Raw genomic sequence first — 26568 nt, 5'->3', positions numbered from 1 at the left:
AGGCTTGCCCTTAAAATTAGAAATTAACATATTTGAAGATCTACTTTTAGACGTGGATTTTTTTACTACTTTTCAAGGCTGGAATTTAATTTTTTTTCGTAGTAGATTTGAAGATATGGATTTAAAAAATACTTTAAATAAATGAAGATTTTTTAAAAATTTACTTTAAAGCGCGGCTTTTAAAAGATTTTTTAAGGCCTGAATTTTAAAATATTTTTCACAGTAGACCTTAAAGCGTGGATTTTTAAAAAATATTTTTAATAAATAAAATATTTTTTCAAGAAATAATAATTAAAAAAAAATTCTTGGCTTGAAATTTAAAATATTTTTCACAGTAGACTTTAAGGCGTGAATTTAAAAAAAATTTTAATTAAATAAAATATTTTTTTCAAGGAATACTTTCCGGTGTGGATATTAGAAAATTATTCTTGGCTTGAAATTTAAGATATTTTTCACAGTAGACTTTAAGGCGTGGATTTTTAAAAATATTTTTAATAAATAAAATATTTTTTCAAAGAATACTTTCAGGTGGATTCAATAAAAATTTCTTGGCTTGAAATTTAAAATATTTTTCACAGTAGACATTAAGGTGTGAATTAAAAAACAAATATTTTTAATACATAAAATATTTTTCAAAGTATACTTTTAGGTGTGGATTTTAAAAAATTTTTCTAGGTTTGCAATTAAAAATATTTTTTACAGTAGACTTTAAGGTGTGGATTTTTAAAAAATATTTTTAATAAATAAAATATTTTTTTCAAGAAATACATTTGAATTGAATTTTAAAATATTTCTCATAGTAGACTTTAAGGTGTGGATTTAAAAAAAAAAATATTTTTAATAAATAAAATATGTTTTTAAAGTATACTTTTAGGTGTGGATTTTAAAGGATTTTCAAGGCTTGAATTTTAAAATAGTTCTCATAGTAGACTTTAAGGCGTGAATTAAAAAAAATATTTTTAAAAAATAAAATATTTTTTTCAAAGTATACTTTCAGTTTTGGATTCCAAAAGATTTTTAAGGCTTGCGCTTAAAAATATTTTTTAGAATAGCCTTTAAGGCGTGAACTAAAAAAAAAAATATTTTTAAAGAATGCTTTAAGTCGTGCTTTTTTAAAATGTATTTAAAGAATACCTTGGATTATCAAAAAAATATTTTAAGGCGCGAATCTCTTACAAAGAATTCTTGATGCCTTGCCTCAAAATTAGAAATTAACGACATTTAAAATCTACTTTTAGGCGTGGATTTTTAAAATATTTTTCAAAGTATATTTTCAAGGGTGGATATAAAAATACTTTTCAAAGTATACAATTGGACGAGGATTTTTAAAATATTTTTCGAAGTATATTTTCAGGGGTGAATATAAAAATACTTTTCAAAGAATACAATTGGGCGAGGATTTTTAAATATTTTTCAAAGTATACTTTCAGGCTTCAATTTTTTAAAAGATTTTTAAATCAATATTTAAGTGTGGATTCTGTAAAAAAAATATTATCATTAAGCTGGGATTAAAAAAAAAATGTAACGCCTACCTAGATTTTTAAAATTATTTTTAAAAGCCAAATTTTGGTGTGGATTTTTAAGAGTGAATTAAAAAAGGTGTGGATATTTTCAATATTATTCTAGGTATACTTTTGGCAGGGACTTAAAAATGTTTCATGGCATATTTTAGGGCGTGTTTTTTTTGGAAAATATTCTTGAGACTTTCCCTTAAAATAAGAAAATAACAAAATTGAGGACCTATTTTTAGGCTTACATTTTTTAAATATGTTTCAAAGTATACTTTTAGGGGTAGATTTAAAAAGAATTTTTCAAAGTATACTTTTAGGCAGAAATTTTGAAAGGATTATGTTGAAGAATTGACTCAAGACGAAATATTTTTCAAGGATTAGATTTTAAAAATTAGGAAAGAAAAGATCTCAAAAATTATTTTTAAAGAAAAAATTTGGATTTTTACAAAATTTCAAATTTGATCTTGGATTAAAAACATATTGAGGACTATCATCAAACGTGGATATATAAATAAATAATAATGCCTACCTCTAGGCGCTTTTAAATGCCTAAATTTACGAATTATTTTTTTTAAACAAAATTTAGTTAAAGCCAATCTTCGACATTTTTTCAAACTATTTTCCAATGTGCTTCTCCTTATAAGGCCTTCCTTCAATGCTCCTTTTCCGTATTCAAATTCTTCATTCCTTCCCTCTATCTCTCTCAAATAATAAACTAATAGCAATTATAGATTGCCATAAAACCGACAACGAAAAAAGGCAACAACAAAAACAGAACGCTCCCACTAACTACCAACAACAACCATTTCATAGTCTTTTAAAACTCATAAAATGGCTATAAAATTTTTGTTCCTCCACAGTTTTTGTTGTTGCTTTTACGATTTTATCAATTTATTTAATATTTCATAATTTATGTTGCGCGATAAAATCAACAAAGTCATAAAACAAACACCCAGAGTCGTAAACATGTTTCGCTGCTTCTTCTTCCTGCTATTGTTGTAGTTGTTGTTGTTGCTGTTGCAAAGCGCCAAAGGGCCAACGGCATAAAAACGTTTGTTTTTTGCATATCAATTTTCCCAATCTCCCCATTAGTTTTGTGTAGGATCTCTCTTGCCCTTCCCCTCTCCCTCTCTCTTTCTCTCTCGTACTTATGTTGTTGTAAAGGATATTCTTGTTTCACATCTGAACTTTAAATATCCACCTACTTTGAATTTGGGTTAAACAGTTATTTTTGCAGTGTAATTATGTATTTTTCTACGTTCGGTGTTTTTAGGTTATGTTCGCCTTTTTGAGGTTATGGTTAGTTTATTTTTCTCTGCATGTCTGGAAAAGCGTGAAAAGGCATCAACGGGTAGCAGCAGCAGCCTCATTAACCAAATAAATTACAATGTGGGTCAATGATATCCCTCATTTCTACCATTTGCCCTTATGGTTGTTGGTTGTTTTAATGATTCTGAGTGAGTTGTTGGCTTATGGGTCAAAGGATTGATGTTAAGATTTTTTTTTTGGAAAAATTAAACAAACAAAATTGAGTTATAAAAATAAGGTGTATTTTGTTTGTAGTGACGTGAATAATTTGGCCAAGGGATTTTGGCTCAACTGTTTTTTCCTAGGAACACCCGAATGGATATTTAAAAAAATATTTTTTTCCAAGGATCAAAATAATTTGGATATATTTTTTTAAAATATTTTTTTCAAGGACATACTAAAGGTGGATTTTGTAAAAATATAATTTTTCAGAGACCAATCGGACGTGGATTTTTAAAAAATATTTTTTTCAAAGACCTAACAGACGTGGATTTTAAGAATTTTTTTTTTCAAAGACCTAACAGACGTGGTTTTTAAGAAATATTTTTTTCAAAGACCTAACAGACGTGGGTTTTAAGAAATATTTTTTTCAAAGACCTAACAGACGTGGATTTTAAGAATTTTTTTTTTTCAAAGACCTAACAGACGTGGATTTTAAGAAATATTTTTTTCAAAGACCTAACAGACGTGGGTTTTAAGAAATATTTTTTTCAAAGACCTAACAGACGTGGTTTTTAAGAAATATTTTTTTCAAAGACCTAACAGACGTGGGTTTTAAGAAATATTTTTTTCAAAGACCTAACAGACGTGGTTTTTAAAAACTAGTTTTTTCAAAGACCTATTAGGCGTGGAATTTTTTTAAAGTACAATCTGACGTGGATTTTATAAGAATATTTTTGTTGAAGACCAATCAGACGTGGATTTTTTGGATTGATCTTTTCAAAAATATTTTTTAAAGACCCTTAAGACGTGAATTTTTTAAGACAATATTTTGTTCAAAGACCACTCAGACATTGATCTTTCCAAAAATATTTTTTGTCAAAGACGAATCTGACGTGGATTTTATAAAAATATTTTTTTCAAAGACCAGTCGGACGTTGATCTTTTTTTAAAGACCCTTAAGACGTGAATTTTTTAAAACAATATTTTTTTCAAAGACTATGCAGTTTCGGATTTTTTTAAAAATATTTTTTTCACAAACCAATCAGACGTGGATTTTTTTAAAAATATTTTTTCACAAACCAATCAGACGTGGATTTTTTTAAAAATATTTTTTTTACAAACCAATCAGACTTGGATTTTTTTAAAAATATTTTTTTCACAAACCAATCAGACGTGGATTTTTATAAAAATATTTTTTTCATCACCAATCGGACGAGGATTTTTTATAAAAATTTTTTTTCCATCACCAATCGGACGAGGATTTTTTATAAAAATATTTTTTAGGACCAATCAAATGTGAATTTTTGTGCGTGGATTTTTTAAAATAAAAATTTCCCAAAATCTAGAATAGCGTTGTTTTTTTTTTTAATTTTTTTTAAATAAAAATTTTCCAAGGTCTATTCAGGCATGGATTTTTTTTTAAATAAAAATTTTCCAAGGTCTATTCAGGCATGGATTTTTTTTTAAATAAAAATTTCCCAAAGTTTATTCAGACGTCGATTTTTTTGAAATAAAAATTTCCCAAAGTCTATTCAGGCGTGGATTTTTTTTTAAATAAAAATTTCCCAAAGTCTATTCAGGCGTGGATTTAAAAAAAAATAAAAAATTCCCTAAATCTATTCAGGCGTGGGTTTTTTTAAATAAAAATTTCCGAAAATCTTCAGGCGTGGATTTTTTTAAATAAAAATTCAGGCGTGGGTTTTTTTAAATAAAAATTTCCCAAAGTCTATTCAGGTGTGGATTTATTGAAAACAAAAATTTCCCAAAATCTCTTCAGTCGTGGATTTTTTTAAAATAAAAATTTCGCAGAGTCTAATTAATTATGTCTTTATTTTCCAAAATTATTTTATTTTTTTTTATCCAATAGTCCATAAACTTGGATTCATTTAAAATCCATTCGCAACAACTTCGTGCCTTGTCATTACGAACCAACCGCTGCAATCAATAAAAAATTGCCGATTGTTGTAACAACTTCTGCTACGGCAGTTCACAAATAGTGTCAAATCCATAGAAACTGTCAAAGTGTCTAAATAAAGTGATTATTGAGTCTTAAAATGCCGCTAATATCGGCATTTGGAGCTCCGCAACAAAATCAAAACAGCTACGCAATTCAATTGAACGCCCAATAAATTTTGGAATATTACCAAGAAACTGCAGCTAAAATGGAAACCTGAATTTGTTTAAATGACATCGAGCGGTCCGGACCATAGCCTTAATTCCAAGAAAAACAACAAAACCAAGAAACACAAACAAATGACGTAGCTACCTCAACGGCAACAAAGTGGATTAAAAATGACAAAACTTGGAGCATTTTAATTAAGTTTTTCAAAATAGTTTTCAACACCTACACAGGCAGACACCGCAGAGAGACCAGCTATGACAGTGCAGGGACTTAGAAAATGTTCAACAGAGCCATGGACGAACTTATGTTTACATACTTTGTATGAAAATTTAACAATTCGTTATTAAAGTAAATATTTTGATAGGCCGGCCGACCGACCGGCCGTTGATGATGACGACGATGATGATGCCGGGGTGGAGAGACGACGGGGGAAGGTAGACTTAAAGATAATTTACGATGCAATCTCCATTAGATTGATTTTTCATGCAGTAATGCGGCTCTGGCCTCCGCACTTCTGTGGCTAACCATAAGGCAATGTTGATGTAAATGTAAGCCGTGTGTCTGTTGGTCGGTCGATCTGCCTGCCTATCTGTCGCTATGTCCATGTGAGTTTGTGTGTGTTTACATTAATCTGAGGATTTGTTGGAAAACCACGTTATGCGTGTATGCAGCATAGGCTGCTCCCCTCAGGAGCCTGACCTGGCTGGCTGGCTTGACCAATCGAAATCTCGGTGATGACATCGAGTGGATGCAGGCCATGCATGTCTCTGACGGCTTATGCGGCTTTCATGGGTGGCTTTATTTGGGGGTTTTTAGGTTTTCATTCAACCGCTACATGAATGGTGTCTGTCTGTCGGCGTGTCTGTTTCGGTATGACACCGTTGTTTCTGTTCAAAGGTGACAATTTGTGTGAAGTATTGAGGAAATCGTTGTCATTGTTTCTTTTTATGGAGGAGACTTCTTATTTTTGTGTAATTTATTTATGAGAAGTGTCCGATTTTGAGAGATATTGGCTTTTATTGGAAATCCTAGTAAATGTATGTAAGGCAATAATAATTAAATATATATATATTTTTTTTATTTTTAGAAAACAATTTTTTTTTTGGTCTTAGGAATAAATATTTAAAAAATTATATATTTTTAGAAATTGACATTGCTTGGCATAGAAACAAATATTTAATACAAAAAAAACCTATGGCAGAATTGTAAAAAATTGAAAAATATAAAAAAGTAAGCATAGAAATAATCCATTTAAAAAATATATTTTTATAAAAATTTATGACATGCAGACGCAATATTCTTGGTTATATATATCGTAAAATATATAAATACGTTTAGTCTTGATTGGTATTTAAAAAAAATAATTTAAAAAAAAATCCACGTCCGATTGGTGTTCGAAAAATATTCTAAAAAATTTTTTAGACATCCACGTCCGTTTTTGTTTGAAAAAAAAAAATATTTTCAAAGAATCCACTTCCATTTGGTATTTGGAAAAAAAATCCACATACGATACGTATCTGCACAAATTGTTTTTAATAAATCCACGCCCGATTTGTATTTAAAAAAGAATTTAAATCCCGCCTTTGGAAAAAATGTTTTTCAAAAATCCACGCCCGATTGGTAATTAAAAAAAAAAAAATTAAAAAAATCCACTGCTAATTGGAATTTAAAAAAATATTCTTTAAAAATTCATGTAAGAATGGTTATTGATTTTTTTTTCAAATCCAGGTCCGATTGGCATTTGAAAAAATTCTTTTTCAAAAATCCATGTCCGATTGGCATTTGGAAAAAATTATTTTTAAAATTCATGACTTATTTTCTTATGAACAAAATATTTTTAAAAAATCTATTTCTTTGAAAAAAATATTTTTAAAAGATCTATTTCTTTAAAAAAAAATATTTTTAAAAGATCTATTCCTTTGAAAAAAATGTTTTTTAAAAAGTATTTTTCTTTGAAAAAAAAAAAAATTAAATATCTTTTCACTTGAAATTTTTTTTTTTAAAAATCAACGTCTGTTTGACATATGAAAAAAATATTAAAAAAAAACCACGTCTATTTGGTATATGAAAAAAATTTTACAAAAATTCACGTCTATTTGTAAATATTTTTAAAAAATCCACGTCTATTTAGTAAATATTTTTAAAAAATCCACGTTTATTTGGTAAATATTGTTAAAAAATCCACGTCTATTCGGTCTTTGAAAAAAAATATTTTTAAAAAATCCACGTCTATTTGGTAAATATTTTTAAAAAATCCACGTCTATTTGGTAAATATTTTTAAAAAATCCACGTCTATTTGGTAAATATTTTTAAAAAATCCACGTCTATTTAGTAAATATTTTTAAAAAATCCACGCCTATTTGGTGTTTGAAAAAAAATATTTTTAAAAAATCCACGTCTATTTGGTCTTTGAAAAAAAATATTTTTAAAAATCCACGTCTATTTGGTCTTTGAAAAAATATTTTTAAAAATCCACGTCTTTGAAAAAATATTTTTAAAAAATCTACGTCTATTTGATCTTTGAAAAAAATATTTTTAAAAAATTCACGTCTATTTGTAAATATTTTTAAAAAATCCACGTCTATTTGGTAAATATTTTCAAAAAATCCACGTCTATTTGGTAAATATTTTTAAAAAATCCACGTCTATTTGGTAAATATTTTTAAAAAATCCACGTCTATTTGGTAAATATTTTTAAAAAATCCACGTCTATTTGGTAAATATTTTTAAAAAATCCACGTCTATTCGGTCTTTGAAAAAAAATATTTTTAAAAAATCCACGTCTATTCGGTCTTTGAAAAAAAATATTTTTAAAAAATCCACGCCTATTTGGTGTTTGAAAAAAAATATTTTTAAAAAATCCACGTCTATTTGGTAAATATTTTTAAAAAATCCACGTCTATTTGGTAAATATTTTTAAAAAATCCACGTCTATTTGGTAAATATTTTTAAAAAATCCACGTCTATTTAGTAAATATTTTTAAAAAATCCACGCCTATTTGCTGTTTGAAAAAAAATATTTTTAAAAAATCCACGTCTATTTGGTCTTTGAAAAAAAATATTTTTAAAAAATCCACGTCTATTTGGTCTTTGAAAAAATATTTTTAAAAAATCCACGTCTATTTGGTCTTTGAAAAAATATTTTTAAAAAATCTACGTCTATTTGATCTTTGAAAAAAATATTTTTAAAAAATCCACGTCTATTTGGTCTTTGAAAAAATATTTAAAAAAATACACGCATGATTTCTTTATGAAAAAAATACTTTCAAAAAATCCACGTCTGATTTCTTTATGAAAAATATATTAAAAAATTTCTATATGAAAAAAAATATTTTCCACAACAGGCGGGTATTTGTAAAAAATTCGCGTCTGGCTGTTCTTAGAAAAATATTTAAAAAAGTATCTTCGTCTGGTTGGTCTTTGCAAAAATATTTTTTTAAAAAAAATCAGGTCAGACAAGTCTTTGGAAAAATATTTTTACAAAACTCCACATCTGCCTCGTCTTTGGAAAAATATGGTTAGTCTTTGGAAAACTATTTTTAGAAAACTTTTTAGGAATGGCTGGGTTTGGAAATATATTTTTAAAATAATCAGCATTTGATTATTTTATTAAAAAATATTTTTAAAAAAATCCACGTCTCGCTAGACTTCAAAATAATTTTTTTATTAAAATTCACGCCTGATTATTACATGAAAAAGGAAATTATTTTTAGAATTCCACATCTAATTGATCTTTTAAAAAATATTTTTAAAAATCCACGTTTATAGGGCACTTGAAAAAATATTTTCAACAAATTCAAGTCTATTTAATCTATAGTTTTTTTTTTTAAATCCCCGTCTGGCTGGTTTCTCGAAAATAATTTTCCCTGGAAATTCTGGTTGTTCTATGAAAAAATAATATTTTTTAACCCACTTCTAATTGGTCTTTAAAAAAATATTTTTATAAAGCCCAAATTTATTGGGACCTTGGAAAAATATCTTCAAAACTTCCACTTCTATTAAATTTATGAAAAAAAAAAATATTTTTTTAAATTCCTGGCGGTCTTTGAAAAAATATTTTTCCAAAATTCACTTCGAACTGTCTATAGTCTTTTTTCAAATATCCACCTTGCCTTGATGTTCGATTTTTTTAATCGATGTTAAAAAAAATGTTTTTGGCTCCTAATTTTATTAACCACATAATTCACTGCTCTCAACTGTTAATAACTGTCAACTAACTATCTATCGCTTGTGTAGCTGGCATTACCACTTTGAGCCGTAATCAAGTTTTAATACAAAAGTGTTTTGTAACTCTCCGATTGCCAATCATGGTAAATTGCATTAGCATTGATAAACAGACAGAAAAAACAGCAAAAAAATTGAAAACAGTTGTGTAGCAAACAACCAGCCAGCCAGACCATGAGTGCTGCAGAAAATGACAACACTTAATAATGCCACAAAAAGCCCATAAACGGACCATAGATATGAGCAGAAAATTACAGAGATATTAAAACAAATTGTCAAGTGTCCCATTGACAGGCGAAGAGACAGGCAACACTTGAAAAGTTGATGAAGCAAAACAGAATAATAATAATAAGAATAACAACAACAAATGTGTTTTAATTGAGGGCAACGAGGAAACGAAATTGATGAAAATGTGGTTATAATGACATGCAAAATTAATGAGGTTATGGGGGACAAAAAAAAAAACAAATATTGAAAAATATATAAAAAAAGATTTTTTTTTATAAAAAAATTAAAAAAAAAATATTTTATTATTATTTTTTTTTTAATGGAAACGCATTTAAACAATTGTGACGAGTAAAAAATGTGGCAAAAATGAATTGCAAACTGAATGATGATATGACCGGCCATTCAAAAAAAAAAATTAAAAAATATGAAAATATATATTTAAAAAAAAAAAAACAGTTTATTCATTAAAAAAAAAATCAAAAAATCCCTATCTAATTCATTTTTAAAAAAATTATTTTAAAAAAATTTACGTCTAATTTTTCTTTAAAATATATTTTTAATAAATCCACGTCTAATTTTTCTTTAAAATATATTTTTAATAAATCCACGTCTAATTTTTCTTTAAAATATATTTTTAATAAATCCACGTCTAATTTTTCTTTAAAATATATTTTTAATAAATCCACGTCTAATTTTTCTTTAAAATATATTTTTAATAAATCCACGTCTAATTTTTCTTTAAAATATATTTTTAATAAATCCACGTCTAATTTTTCTTTAAAATATATTTTTAATAAATCCACGTCTAATTTTTCTTTAAAATATATTTTTAATAAATCCACGTCTAATTTTTCTTTAAAATATATTTTTAATAAATCCACGTCTAATTTTTCTTTAAAATATATTTTTAATAAATCCACGTCTAATTTTCTTTAAAATATATTTTAAAAAATCCACGTCTAATTTTTCTTTAAAATATATTTTTAAAAAATCCACGTCTAATTTTTCTTTAAAATATATTTTTAAAAATCCACGTCTAATTTTTCTTTAAAATATATTTTAAAAAATCCACGTCTAATTTTTCTTTAAAATATATTTTTAAAAAATCCACGTCTAATTTTTCTTTAAAATATATTTTTAAAAAATCCACGTCTAATTTTTCTTTAAAATATATTTTTAAAAAATCCACGTCTAATTTTTCTTTAAAATATATTTTTAAAAAATCCACGTCTAATTTTTCTTTAAAATATATTTTTAAAAAATCCACGTCTAATTTTTCTTTAAAATATATTTTTAAAAAATCCACGTCTAATTTTTCTTTAAAATATATTTTTAAAAAATCCACGTCTAATTTTTCTTTAAATATATTTTTAATAAATCCACGTCTAATTTTTCTTTAAAATATATTTTTAATAAATCCACGTCTAATTTTTCTTTAAAATATATTTTTAAAAAATCCACGTCTAATTTTTCTTTAAAATATATTTTTAAAAAATCCACGTCTAATTTTTCTTTAAAATATATTTTTAAAAAATCCACGTCTAATTTTTCTTTAAAATATATTTTTAAAAAATCCACGTCTAATTTTCTTTAAAATATATTTTAAAAAATCCACGTCTAATTTTTCTTTAAAATATATTTTTAAAAAATCCACGTCTAATTTTTCTTTAAAATATATTTTAAAAATCCACGTCTAATTTTTCTTTAAAATATATTTTTAAAAAATCCACGTCTAATTTTTCTTTAAAATATATTTTTAAAAAATCCACGTCTAATTTTTCTTTAAAATATATTTTTAAAAAATCCACGTCTAATTTTTCTTTAAAATATATTTTTAAAAAATCCACGTCTAATTTTTCTTTAAAATATATTTTTAAAAAATCCACGTCTAATTTTTCTTTAAAATATATTTTTAAAAAATCCACGTCTAATTTTTCTTTAAAATATATTTTTAAAAAATCCACGTCTAATTTTTCTTTAAAATATATTTTTAAAAAATCCACGTCTAATTTTTCTTTAAAATATATTTTTAAAAAATCCACGTCTAATTTTTCTTTAAAATATATTTTTAAAAAATCCACGTCTAATTTTTCTTTAAAATATATTTTTAAAAAATCCACGTCTAATTTTTCTTTAAAATATATTTTTAAAAAATCCACGTCTAATTTTTCTTTAAAATATATTTTTAAAAAATCCACGTCTAATTTTTCTTTAAAATATATTTTTAAAAAATCCACGTCTAATTTTTCTTTAAAATATATTTTTAAAAAATCCACGTCTAATTTTTCTTTAAAATATATTTTTAAAAAATCCACGTCTAATTTTTCTTTAAAATATATTTTTAAAAAATCCACGTCTAATTTTTCTTTAAAATATATTTTTAAAAAATCCACGTCTAATTTTTCTTTAAAATATATTTTTAAAAAATCCACGTCTAATTTTTCTTTAAAATATATTTTTAAAAAATCCACGTCTAATTTTTCTTTAAAATATATTTTTAAAAAATCCACGTCTAATTTTTCTTTAAAATATATTTTTAAAAAATCCACGTCTAATTTTTCTTTAAAATATATTTTTAAAAAATCCACGTCTAATTTTTCTTTAAAATATATTTTAAAAAATCCACGTCTAATTTTTCTTTAAATATATTTTTAAAAAATCCACGTCTAATTTTTCTTTAAAATATATTTTTAAAAAATCCACGTCTAATTTTTCTTTAAAATATATTTTTAAAAAATCCACGTCTAATTTTTCTTTAAAATATATTTTTAAAAAATCCACGTCTAATTTTTCTTTAAAATATATTTTTAAAAAATCCACGTCTAATTTTTCTTTAAAATATATTTTAAAAAATCCACGTCTAATTTTTCTTTAAATATATTTTTAAAAAATCCACGTCTAATTTTTCTTTAAATATATTTTTAAAAAATCCACGTCTAATTTTTCTTTAAAATATATTTTTAAAAAATCCACGTCTAATTTTTCTTTAAAATATATTTTTAAAAAATCCACGTCTAATTTTTCTTTAAAATATATTTTTAAAAAATCCACGTCTAATTTTTTTTAAAATATATTTTAATAAATCCACGTCTAATTTTTCTTTAAAATATATTTTTAATAAATCCACGTCTAATTTTTTTTTTAAATATATTTTTAATAAATCCACGTCTAATTTTTCTTTAAAATATATTTTTAATAAATCCACGTCTAATTATTTAAGGAAAAAATATTTTTAAAAAAATCAACTTTTGAATCGTCCATGAAAAATTATTTTTTAAAAAATCGACTTTTGAATCGTCCATGAAAAATTATTTTTAATAAATCAACGTTTAATTTCTTTATGAAAAAAAAAATTAAAAATCCACGTTTGATTATTCAATGAAAAAATATATATTTTGTAAACGTCTGATTCTACTATAAAAAATTTTTTTCAAAAAAATCCACATCTGATTCATCTTTAAAAAATTATTTTCAAAACATTCTCGTCTAATCTATAAAATATATTTTTAAAAAATCCACTTCTAAATATTTGAAAAAAAAAATATTTTTAAAAAATCAACGTTTGAATTGTCCATGAAAAAATATTAAAAAAAAAAACATTTTTCTTTTTTAAATCAGAAAAATGTTTTCAATGATTTATTTATTTTTTTTACTCAAAAAATAAAAAAAAAACTTAGAACTTAAATACAAAAATAAAAATAATTAGAAAAAAAATATTTCCTAAAAAATTATAATTAATTCATTTTTATTTTTTCTTCTTTTCAGATTATTTTGTGATCAACGATACCAAAGGATAAGAACATAAAGGGTAAGTAGCTTTTCTATTCCACCACAAAAATTTCGCCCCACCTTCTAATGACAATCCCCACTCCCCTCCTCGCCAAAAAATCGTTTCATCTTCTTCTTCTTTCATGTGTCCACCCGCCCTCCTCCTCTCTCTAATACCTAACCTCTTGATTGCTAATTATTATCTTTCATTTCATCAATCACACAATTCCCCCCTCTCTGCAAAATTAATCTACACATTCCGATGAACCATAACGAGCACACGTCCCTGAATTGGTATTTGCTTTTCAACGTTGTTTTTTTTTCTCCGTAACCACAAACGTTGCAAGCCGTTGCCTCACTTATCAATTGGAGCGCAAATATTCTTAACGATGACTACCTAATTTCGTTTGAAAAAAAATGCGAACGAACGAAAATCAACAAAAATATATTTGATAAACAAATTATCGATAAAGTTGTTTTGCGCGTGTATGTATGTTGCCTACTTTTAGGGGGTGTTAATGAATTTTGCATTGGCTTATTTGCCGGTTTGGTTTTGAGTTCCATGTTCTTTAGCTCCCCTCTAGGAGAAATGCAAAATTCAGTTATTTGCTCCAATTCGCAATTAATTTTTTTCCTTTGAAGAAATACAAAATTTTTCAAACACAAAGAGATCAAAGGAGGCTCAAAGAAAGCTCAATGGAAATTATATAAGTAAATTAATTGATCTTTGAAAAAAAAAAATAAAAAAACGTCAGATTGATCCACGAAAAATATCTTTTAAATACCCATGTCATTCTTGAAAAATATCCTTTAAAAGTCTGGTAGGTTTTTTTGGTTTTTGAAAATCAATTTTTATTAAGTTCTTAATTTTTGTGGAAATAAACGTCCGCATGGTTTTTAAAAAAGTATTTTTAAAAACACGTCGGGTTGATCCTTAAAAAAGGTTCTCTACAAAATCCACGTCAAGTTTATTCTTGAAAAAAAAATCTTTAAAAAGTCCATGTTGGGCTGATCCTTGGAAAAATATCCTTTAAAAAAAATCCACGTTATGCTGATCCATGAAAAAAGATATTTTAACAAATCCACTTTCCTTAATAATATCTTTCAAAAAAATTAAGTCTTTGAAAAATATCCTTTAAAAAATCCACGCCCTTGAAAAATATTCTTAAAAAAATCCACGTCCTTGAGAAATATCCTTTAAAAAATCCGCTTCTTTGAAAATGTTCTTAAAAAAATCCACGTCCTTGAAAAATATCCTTTAAAAATGCAAGTCCTTGAAAAATATCCTTTAAAAAGTCCATGTCCTTTAAGAATATCCTTTAAAAAATCCAGGTCCCGGTCAAAGGTCCTTTAAAAAATCGACGTCCTTGCAAAATATCCTTTAAATAATAGACGTCCTTGAAAAAGGATATTTTAACAAATCCACGTCATTCGAAAATATCCTATAAAGAAATCCACGTCAGGTTGATTCATAAAAAAAATCCTTTAAAAAATTCACGTTAGGCTGATCCTTGAAAAATATTCTTTGGAAATACACGTTCTTGAAAATGTCCCTAAAAAAATCTACGTCCTTGACAAATTTTCCACATATTTAAAGAAAGACCTTTAAAAAATCCACGTCAGGTTGATTTATCCTTGAGGAATATCCTTTAAAAACCACACCAGATTGATAATTGAAAAATATCCCTTTAAAAAAATCCACGTCCCTGACAATTGTTCTTTAAAAATCCACGTTCCTGTCAAATGTCCTTTAAAAAATCGACGTCCTTGTAAAATATCCTTTAAAAATAGACGTCCTTGGAAAATACCCTTTAAAAAACGACGGCCTTGAAAATCCTTTGAAAATGCACGTTAGGCTGATCCTTGAAAAATATTCTCTGAGAAATTGAAAAATATCCTTTGAAAATTCACGTCCTTGAGAATATCCCTTAAAAATCTACGTCCTTTACAAATTGTCCACATATTTAAAAAAAAAAACCTTTAAAAATTCTACGTCAGTTTGATCCTTGAAAAATATGCTTTTAAAAAATCCACGTCAGTTTGATCCTTGAAAAATATGCTTTTAAAAAATCCACGTCAGTTTGATCCTTGAAAAATATGCTTTTAAAAAATCCACGTGAGTTTGATCCTTGAAAAATATGCTTTTAAAAAATCCACGTCAGTTTGATCCTTGAAAAATATGCTTTTAAAAAATCCACGTCAGTTTGATCCTTGAAAAATTTACTTTAAAAAATCCACGTCAGGCGGATCCTAGAAAAAATCCTTAAACAAATCTACGTCAAGTTGATCCTATGAAAATATCCTTAAAAAATTCACGTCAGGTTGATCCTTGAAAAATATGCTTTTAAAAAATCCACGTCAGCTTGATCCTTCAAAAATATGGTTTTAAAAAATCCACGTCAGTTTGATCCTTGAAAAATATGCTTTTAAAAAATCCACGTCATGTTGATTTATCCTTAAAAATATGTTTTTAAAAAATCCACGTCAGTTTGATCCTTGAAAAATGGCCTTTAAAATATCTACGCCAGGTTGATCCTTAAAAAATATCCTTTAAAAAATTCACGTCCTGTTGGTTTTTTAAAAACCAAGTTTTTTTTTTTTTGGAGAAACCACTTCAAGTTGATTGTTGAAAACTTTTTTTTTTGAAAATCCACGTCAAATTGATCCTTGAAAAAAATATTTTTGGAAAATCAACTTCTGGTTGATCCCTGAAAAAATATTTTTTTGAAAAACCACGAAAAACCACGTGGTTGGTTTAAATTTTTATTTTTTTTCTTTTGAAAGCCCACGTCAAGTTGATCCTCGAAAGTCCAACGTCTGCTTGGCTCTTGAAAATATATATATTTTGAAAATCCATTGAAAAATTCAAGGATGAACCTTGAAAAAATATGCTTTTGAAAATCAACGTCTGAATAGTCATAGAAAAAATATTATTTTAAAAATCAACGTCAGACTTTAACCGGAAAAAATATTTTAAAGATCTTCATCAGGTTGATATTTTAAAAATCCACGCCTGGTTGGTCATTAAAAAAAAATAAATTAATTAAAATACAAGTCTGACTGGTCCTGGAAAAAAATTTGAGATAAAAAATCCACGACTTACTAGTCCCGGAAAAAACCTTTTTTTAAAAATCTGAATGATTCTGGAAAAAATATTATTTTTAAAATCCATGTCCTACTGGTCCTGGAGAAAATATTATTTTAAAAATTCACGTCCGAGTGGTCCTGGAAAAATATTATTTTAAAAACACAGGTCTCTTTGCTTCTGGAAAAAAAATATTTTAAAAATCCACAAAAAAATATTTTAAAAATTCACTAGTCCTAGGACTTGTTCGTCCTTGAAAATATATATATTTTATAATCCACATCTGACTATTTCTGAAAAAAAATGCACGTCGGAATGATCCTTGATAAATATAGTTTTAAAAATCTTCGTCTGACAGGTCCCCAAAAATATACTGGTCCTGCAAAAAATTTTATTTTAAAAATCTACGTCTGAGTGGTCCTGGAAAAAATATTATTTTAAAAATCCACGCCCGAGTGGTCCTGGAAAAATATTATTTTAAAAATCCACGTCTGAGTGTAACCGGAAAAAAATAATTTATTTACCACGTCTGCTTGGTTCTTGAAAAAAAATATTTTAAAAATCCACGCCTGGTTGGTCATTGAAAAAAAATAAATAAATTAAAGTCCAAGTCTGGCTGGTCCTGGAAAAATTTGTTATAAAAAATCCATGACTTACTAGTCCCGGAATGCTTTTTTTTTTAAATATACGTCCGAATGATCCTGGAAAAAATATTATTTTTAGAATCCACATCTGACTGGTACTGGAAATATTATTATTTTAAAAATCCATGTCCTACTGGTCCTGGAAAAAATATCATTTTAAAAATTCACGTCCGAGTGTTCTTGGAAAAATATTATTTTAAAAATACAGGTCTCGTCGGTTCTGGAAAAAATATTATTTTAAAAATCCACCTCTGAGTGGTCATTAGAAAAAAATTATTTTAAAAATCCACATCTGAGTGGTCCTGGAAAAAATATTATGTTAAAAATCCGCGTCTAACTGGTCCTGGAAAAATATTAGTTTAAAATCCACGTCTGAGTAGTCCTGGATATTATTTTAAAAATCCACGCCTGACTGGTCCTGACAAAATATTTTTTAATATCCCTTCTACTGGTCCTGGAAACACTATTTGGATTTTAAAAATCCAAATATGGTTGGTCCTGGAAAAAATTTTATTTTAAAAATCCCTGTCTAACTGAAATTCGTTGCTGAGGTATTCTCCCGCAATATTGCTTCTCAATTCAATAATTTATCAAACTGCAGAGGAATATTTCTTTAATTTTTTCCCAATAAGTTCACCAAAACGACCCCTTGGCTACGAATTTGAAGCTTCTTCTTCCCTGCAATTGTTTTTCTTTTTTCTCCAGCAAAAAGTATTACATCCTGTTTACTTTGGACTTACTTTCCTTCAAGTCCTTGGTACACATGCCACAACACATATAAATATTTACCAAAATAGGAAATTTTCCTCCCAAGGAAAACTGTTCGTCCCCTTTTTAAATATTCCACATGTATCTAAGAGGATGTATACATTTTTCGTTCATACAATATATATGAACTTATATTATGCCACAATGCCTCTGTCTTTATTCCGACACATGCTAAGTATTATTATCTCCACCTTCGGTTTGACTAACATATGAACTACTCTACTCTCCCCAATTGAAGTTCTCGTCCTGTAGGCTCTGTTCTGTTTTGCAACCTCCCTGATTTGAATGGGGTGTTGGATATGAGTTTTTCGCTTTAATACCTTCGCCGCTTTCTACTTTTGTACCTATGTGTGACACACATACATACATAAATACATCTGTATTAATATTGGACCTCATACAATATTCATTGTTCAAACTATTTGTCTAGAGGTACCCTAAACACACACATACACAATTCTTATTAACAGTTAGGAAAATGCTTAGATGTTTTTGCTGTTGTTGTAATTGTAATACTGGATGCAGTTATTAACTGTAAAGGAGGGAAAATGGTGTTATATTTGCCTAGGCTCGGACGAGGAGGGCATTAACTTTTGGGGTGAACTAGAATATGGGGGAGGAATTTGTCACCTGATGGATAGGAGGTTGCAATTTTTTTTTAATTTCGATGGAAAAAAGTCCACATTTGTCGAAATTGCAAAAAAATATTTTTTAAAAAATTCACGTTTGTCGAAATTGCAAAAAAAATATTTTTTAAAAAATCCACGTTTGTCGAAATTGCAAAAAAAATATTTTTTAAAAAATTCACGTTTGTCGAAATTGCAAAAAAATATTTTTTAAAAAAATCACGTTTGTCGAAATTGCAAAAAAAATATTTTTTAAAAAATCCACGTTTGTCGAAATTGCAAAAATAATATTTTTTAAAAAATTCCACGTTTGTCGAAAATGACAAAAAATAATTTTTAAAAAAATCCACGTTTGCCGATATTTGCAAAAAAATATTTTTTTAAAAAATCCACGTTTGTCGACTTTGCAAAAAAAATGTTTTTTAAAAAATCCACGCTTGTCGAATTTGCAAAAAAATATTTTTAAAAAAAAATCCACGTTTGCCGATATTTGCAAAAAAATATTTTTTAAAAAATCCACGTTTGTCGACTTTACAAAAAAAATATTTTTTAAAAAATCCACGCTTGTCGAATTTGAAAAAAAAAAATATTTTTTAAAAAATCCACCTTTGTCGAATTTGCAAAAAAAAAAAATGTTTTAAAAATTCCACGTTTGCCGATATTTGTAAAAAACATTTTTTTTTAAATCCACGTTTGTCGATATTTGTAAAATATATTTTTTTAAAAAATCCACGTTTGTCGATATTCGTAAAAAATATTTTTTTAAAAAATCCACGTTTGTTGATATTTGTATAAAAATGTATTCTTTTAAAAAATTTACATTTGTTGATATTTGTATAAAAAAATATTTTTTTAAAAATCCACGTTTGTCGATATTTGTATAAAAATGTATTCTTTTAAAAAAATCACATTTGTTGATATTTGTATAAAAAAATATTTTTTTAAAAATCCACGTTTGTCGATATTTGTAAAAAATATATTTTTTTTTTAAAAATCCACGTTTGTCGATATTTGTAAAAAATATTTTTTTTTAAAAATCCACGTTTGTCAATATTTGCAAAAAATATTTTTGTAAAAAATCCACGTTTGTCAATATTTGTAAAAAATATTTTTAAAAAATCCACGTTTATTTGGTATTTGTAAAAAATATTTTTTAAAAAATCCACGTTTATTTGGTATTTGTAAAAAATATTTTTAAAAAATCCACGTTTATTTGGTATTTGTAAAAAATATTTTAAAAAAAATCCACGTTTATTTGGTATTTGTAAAAAATATTTTTTAAAAAATCCACGTTTATTTGGTATTTGTAAAAAATATTTTTTAAAAAATCCACGTTTATTTGGTATTTGTAAAAAATATTTTTAAAAAAATCCACGTTTATTTGGTATTTGTAAAAAATATTTTTAAAAAAATCCACGTTTATTTGGAATTTGTAAAATATATTTAAAAAAAATCCACGTTTATTTGGTATTTGTAAAAAATATTTTTAAAAAAAATCCACGTTTATTTGGTATTTGTAAAATATATTTTTAAAAAAATCCACGTTTATTTGGTATTTGTAAAATATATTTTTAAAAAAATCCACGTTTATTTGGTATTTGTAAAAAATATTTTAAAAAAATCCACGTTTATTTGATATTTGTAAAAACTATTTTTAAAAAATCCATGTTTGTCGGTATTTGTAAAAAATATTTTTAAAGTAATCCACGTTTGTCGATATTTGTAAAACATATATATTTTTTTAAATCCATGTTTGTCGATACTTGTAAAAAAATATTTTTTTAAAAAATCCACGTTTGTCGATATTTGTAAAAAATATTTTTTTAAAAAATCCAGATTTGTCGATTTATGTAAAAAATATTTTTTTAATCCAAGTTTGTCGATATTTTTAAACAATAATTTTTAAAAAATCCACGTTTGTCGATATTTGTAAAAAATATTTTTTAACAAAAATCCACATTTGTCGATATTTGTAAAAACATATTTTTTAAAAAATCCACGTTTGTCGATTATTGTAAAAAATATTTTTTTTAAGTCCACATTTGTCGATACTTCTAAAAAATGTTTTTAAAAATAAGGAATATTTTTCCAAGGACCTACGAAATGTGGACTTTTTTTAGGAATATTTTTCTTAGAACCTCCTGGCGAGGATATTTAAAAAAATATTTTTCTAAGGACCCCTCAAAACATTGATTTTTCAAGGAATATATTTTTAAAGGAAAAATAATTTAGGACCCCCACAACGAGGACTTTTTTTGGGAATATTTTTCCAAGGACCTACCAGATGTGGACTTTTTTTAGGAAATATTTTTCGTAGAACCTCCTGGCGAGGATATTAAAAAAATATTTTTCTAAGGACCCCTCAAAATATTAATTTTTTATGTAATATTTTTCCGAGGAGTTTTTTTGAACAAATATTTTTCATTGACTTCGACTATATTTTCATGGATCGGCCATAAGTGGCTGTTATCGTGACATGTACGCATATTTAAAAAATCACACTCATTGGGTCCTTGAACCTCTATATACGGGCTAAAAGGCTATTGAGTCCCCAGACCCAAGCTGTAGAGCCATTGAGTCCCTAGGTACGAGCTGCTGGCCCTCTATAGCCCTGAAGATGTACTTCGCCGGGTATTATCCTTTAAAAATCGAAGAATTAAAATTTCAAGATTTTTTTTTTTTTTTTAAACTAGAAAATTCTGCCTAAACACATGTGTCCGGACATTTGTTGGCCATTTTTATTTAAGCAAATCGAATGGGACACAACATTTCCCTTTAGTTTTTTTCTTTGATTTCCCTAGTTTTCCACAATTTCCATAAAATAAACGGCAATGATTACAAGTTTCCACAAAAAAAATTTGCTGTACTTATCACAGCTTTTTCAGGGGGACGCCACTGGTGTCCGAACCACGTTCAACACCCAAAACACTTGAAATCATTTGTCTTTGTCCAGCGTTGGTTGTTTGGCTGACTGGCTGGCTGGTTGGTTCGGAGTGTTCAAAATACGATTACAAAGCAGCTATGTTCCGAATTTCGCTATTTTTTTCTGTTGGTCCTCTCAACATTTATTTGGCTAAAATGGCTGTAAATATAAGTAACGAAATGATGGCATCAAATGTTTGCCCATCTCTCATGACCACCCCGCCGGCCCCCTCCCCCTAAGCATACACCAAAAATTTGTTGGCTGCCTGAAATTGAGATGCCTTTGCTGCCAGTGGTGCTCAATTTAAATGCAGACACGTTTCGGCTTTTGTGCATAAAACTGCTCCAACGAATTTTGTTTTTATATAAAATTTATAAACTTGAACTCTCCGGTTCACATCAGGAGATTGGTCGGTCGGTCGGACATTTCCGTCCACTTCGTTGCCATGTGAATGTTTATTCAATTGGAAGGGGGGAGAGAAGTGGGTAGCCGGCAGACCATACACCAGCTATTCGTATTAAATTACCTAAGTACAGATGTGGTCAGTTGGTTAGTTAAGGGTCCTGCAGTTATGTGTGAGTGTGTGTTCAAATAGAAAACCATATCTACCAATACATTAACAAAAGCCATTTGGTTAGGTGATGGGTGATTGGATGGATTTTTCAACTTCTAAGCTGTCGAGAGAATTAAAGACAACAAACGGGAAAATTATGGAAAATTTAGGGACCTACATAAGTTGCAACAAGCTAACTTTTAAATACATCCTCCAGGATCTTATGGATATAAAAAATCGCTTCAGCTTATCGGTTAAGGGTCACAGGACTTTCAGCTATCCTAGACAGAAACTCACTGAACCTTTAGCTCATTTACATAGGGACTCATTGGTCCTGAAGGTCGCCTAGAGAGAGAGAGAGAGAGAAAGAAAGAGTGAGAGAGACTCACATCACAGGAGATCGTCTACAGGGGGAGAGAGAGAGACTCACATCACACCAGCTCGTCTAAAGAAAGAGAGAGCCACCCACTGGCTCTTCAGCTTGCCTACAGCTCCTATACAAAGGCCGTCGTCTATATAGGCTGGCAGGTTCTGCAGCTCTTTAATACCGACTTGCTGGGCCTTGACATCCTCTAAAAAGGCCAAATACTGATTCAGCTTATATACAGAGACTCATTAGGCAAAAAGTACATATACGGGATCTCAGTGGATCTTCAGCATGTCTATAGAGAGAAATTCACTCACCTTGTCTAAAGGGAGAGAGGGACCAACTGGTTCTTCAGCTCGACTATAGAAGGAAATTCACTGGCCTTTTTTCGAGGGAGAGAGAGAGAGAGAGAGAAAGAGATAGATAAGGACTCACTGGGCCAGCAGCACGTAGGAGGGAGAGAGAGAAAGATTAGCAGCCTCTGTAGATCGTCTAAGGAGAGAGAGAGAGAGAGAGAGAGAAATAGAGACCCAATGGTCCTTCAGCATATCTTAGACACTGCTTGGCCCTTTATCTCCCATACATAGACCCCCTGGCTTTTCAGCTTGGAAATGAACAACTTTAGACTGCCTTTTGAGACTGTCAGGCCCTTCAGCTTATCTATGTAAGCTCAAATGTTCTGCAGCTCCTCCATAGCAACTTTCAGGCAATTCACATTGTCTGTAGAGACTCACTGGCCCTTCATATCTTTCATTCATGTCTATAGAGAGTAACTCACTGGCTCTCCTGCTTCTCTAGAAAGAAAGAGGGGCTCTCCGGTCCTGCAGCTCGTTTGGGGAGAGAGAGAAAGACACGCTGTTCCTTAGCTCGTTTGAAAAGAAAAATTTACTGGTCCTTCAATTCGTCTACAAAAAGAGAATCGCTGACTCTTCAGCTCAGGAGAGGCAAAGATACCCACTAAGATAGAAAGACCCACTCATTTGGTTGGTCCGTGAAAAAATATTTTTTAGAAAATACACGTCTAGTTGAACCTTAAAAAAATATATTTTTAAAAATTCACGTCTGACTGATCTTAAAAAAAATATTTTTTAGAAAATCCACATCTGGTTGGTACTTGAAAAAATATTTTTTTGGAAATCCACGTCCGGTTGATTCTTGAAAAAATATTTTTTTAATCCTTGAAAAAATATTTTTTAGAAAATCCACATCTGGTTGGTACTTGAAAAAATATTTTTTAGATAATCCACGTCTGGTTGATCCTTGAAAAAATATTTTTTAGAAAATCCACATCTGGTTGGTACTTGAAAAAATATTTTTTAGATAATCCACGTCTGGTTGATCCTTGAAAAAATATTTTTTAGATAATCAACGTCTGGTTGATCAGTGAAAAAATATTTTTTGAAAATCCACGTATTATTGATCCTTGAAAAATATTTTTTAAAAAATCCACGTCTTAAATAAGAAATATTTAAAAAAATTAAATGTCTTGTTATTCCTTAAAAAATATTTTTGTAAAAAAATCCACGTCTTGTTATTCCTTAAAAAATACTTTTTTTAAAAAATCCACGTCTTGTCGTTCCTTAAAAAATACTTTTTTTTTAAATCCACGTCTTGTTGTTCCTTAAAAAATATTTCTTTAAGAAAATCCACGTTTTGTTGTCCCTTACAAAATATTTTTTTTAATCCAGGTCCGGTTGATACTTAAAAAATATTTTAAAAAAACTCCACGTCTTGTTGTCCCTTACAAAATAAAAATCCACGTCTGGTTAATCTTTCAAAAAATATTTTTTTAAAAATCCACGTCTGGTTAATCTTTCAAAAAATATTTTTTTAAAAATCCACGTCTGGTTAATCTTTCAAAAAATATTTTTTTAAAAATCCACGTCTGGTTAATCTTTCAAAAAATATTTTTTTAAATATCCACGTCTGGTTAATCTTTCAAAAAAATATTTTTTAAATATCCATGTCTGGTTAATCTTTCAAAAAAATATTTTTTTAAAAATCCACGTCTGGTTAATCTTTAAAAAAATATTTTTTAAATATCCACGTCTGGTTAATCTTTCAAAAAATATTTTTTTAAAAATCCACGTCTGGTTAATCTTTCAAAAAAATATTTTTTTTAAAAATCCACGTCTGGTTAATCTTTCAAAAAATATTTTTTTAAAAATCCACGTCTGGTTAATCTTTCAAAAAATATTTTTTTAAAAATCCACGTCTGGTTAATCTTTCAAAAAATATTTTTTTAAAAATCCACGTCTGGTTAATCTTTCAAAAAATATTTTTTTAAAAATCCACGTCTGGTTAATCTTTCAAAAAATATTTTTTAAAAATCCACGTCTGGTTAATCTTTCAAAAAATATTTTTTTAAAAGTCCACGTCTGGTTAATCTTTCAAAAAATATTTTTTTAAAAATCCACGTCTGGTTAATCTTTCAAAAAATATTTTTTTAAAAATTCACGTCTGGTTAATCTTTCAAAAAATATTTTTTTAAAAATCGACGCCTGGTTAATCTTTCAAAAAATATTTTTTTAAAAATCCACGTCTGGTTAACCTTTCAAAAAATATTTTTTTAAAAATCCACGTCTGGTTAATCTTTCAAAAAATATTTTTTTAAAAATTCACGTCTGGTTAATCTTTCAAAAAATATTTTTTTAAAAATCGACGCCTGGTTAATCTTTCAAAAAATATTTTTTTAAAAATTCACGTCTGGTTAATCTTTCAAAAAATATTTTTTTAAAAATTCACGTCTGGTTGATCCTTGAATAAATATTTTTTAAAAAATCCACGTTTAGATGATCCTTGAAAAAAATTTTTTAAAAAATCCACGTTTAGATGATCCTTGGAAAAGTATTTTTTAGAAAATCCACGTATGGTTGATCTCTGAAAATATATTTTTTTTAAATCCACTTTTAGATGATCCTTGTAAAAATATTTTTTTTTAAAATCCACTTTTAAATGATCCTTGAAAAAATATATTTTTAAAAAATCCACGTTTAGATGATCTTTGAAAAGTATTTTTTCAGAAAATATATTTTTTTTAAATCCACTTTTAGATGATCCTTGTAAAAATATTTTTTTTTTTAAATCCACTTTTAAATGATCCTTGAAAAAATATATTTTTAAAAAATCCACGTTTAGATGATCTTTGAAAAGTATTTTTTCAGTATTTTTTTTGATCTTTGAAAATATATTTTTTTAAATCCACTTTTAGATGATCCTTGTAAAAATAATTTTTTTTAAAATCCACTTTTAGGTGATCCTTAAAAAATATATTTTTAAAAAATCCACGTTTAGATGATCCTTGAAAAAAATATTTTTAAAAAATCCACGTTAAGATGATCCTTGAAAAAATATTTTTTTAAAAATCCTCGTCTGGTTGATCCTTGAAAAAAATATTTTTTTGAAAATCCACGACTGGTTGATCCCTGAAAAAATATTTTTTGAAAAATCCACGTCTGGTTGATTTTTGAAAAATACTTTTTAGAAAATTCACGTCTGGTTGACCCTTGAAAAAATATTTTTGAGAAAATCCACATCTTGTTAATCTTTAAATTTTGTTTTTTTAAAATTCACTTCTGACTGATACATGAAAAAATATTTTTTTTTAAAAAATCCACGTCAGGTTGATCTTTGAAAAAATATTTTTAGAAAATCCACGTCTGGTTCAATCATTGAAAAAATATTTTTTTAAAAAATCCACGTCAGGTTGATCCTTGAAAAAATATTTTTTTTTAGAAAATCCTTTTTTATTTCAATTATTTAATTTTTAAATAATTTCAAATATTTTGTTGTTGTTGTCATTTACAATTTCTAATTTATTATCACAATTCGGTTGTGGTCTTCTAATGACCAATCCTGTTTTATTTGCCATGTCCAGTTTTGCCCATTTCGATTACATGGCCATGGCCACACCCCGGAGGTCTAATAAAATTAGCCTGAAATGTTTCTGTTATTAGCCCGGCAAATAGAGCGAATATTGTGGTAAGTCCGATGGTTTGGCTATCTGTCGATATGCATATGGCAGCAGCAGTCATTTGTGGCAATTGTTGGTGGCATAATAAATTAGATTTATTAAATAAACAGCAGTGGTTGGCTGGCTGGCGGGATAGAAACAGGCTACTAGTAAATGCTTAAGCAAATGTCAATTATGACCCTAAATAGATTTAATGAATTTTGAATTATGAACATTTTGTGGTCAATTTTGGGCTAAACGCTATTCCAATGGTGTGCCCCTAAAAATAGGCAATGGATTTTGAAATCAATGAGAGCTAAACAGAT

General features: G+C 27.1%; 1 long non-coding RNA gene across 1 annotated transcript in view; it reads left to right on the top strand.

Annotated features, from left to right (window-relative positions):
* LOC109611645 (uncharacterized) overlaps positions 1–26568 on the top strand; it is a 146078-nt gene that overhangs the window by 92982 nt on the left and 26528 nt on the right. Inside the window, exon 2 of the long non-coding RNA XR_009341980.1 lies at positions 13322–13364. This is a non-coding gene — a long non-coding RNA (uncharacterized LOC109611645). The remainder of the gene's footprint in view (positions 1–13321; positions 13365–26568) is intronic.

Source organism: Musca domestica, unplaced genomic scaffold (genome assembly GCF_030504385.1).
Source record: "Musca domestica strain aabys unplaced genomic scaffold, Musca_domestica.polishedcontigs.V.1.1 189, whole genome shotgun sequence".
In the NCBI taxonomy this organism is placed as follows: domain Eukaryota; kingdom Metazoa; phylum Arthropoda; class Insecta; order Diptera; family Muscidae; genus Musca; species Musca domestica.
The sequence above is the reverse complement of the archived record's forward strand: the minus strand, read 5'-3'. Positions and strand labels throughout refer to the sequence as shown.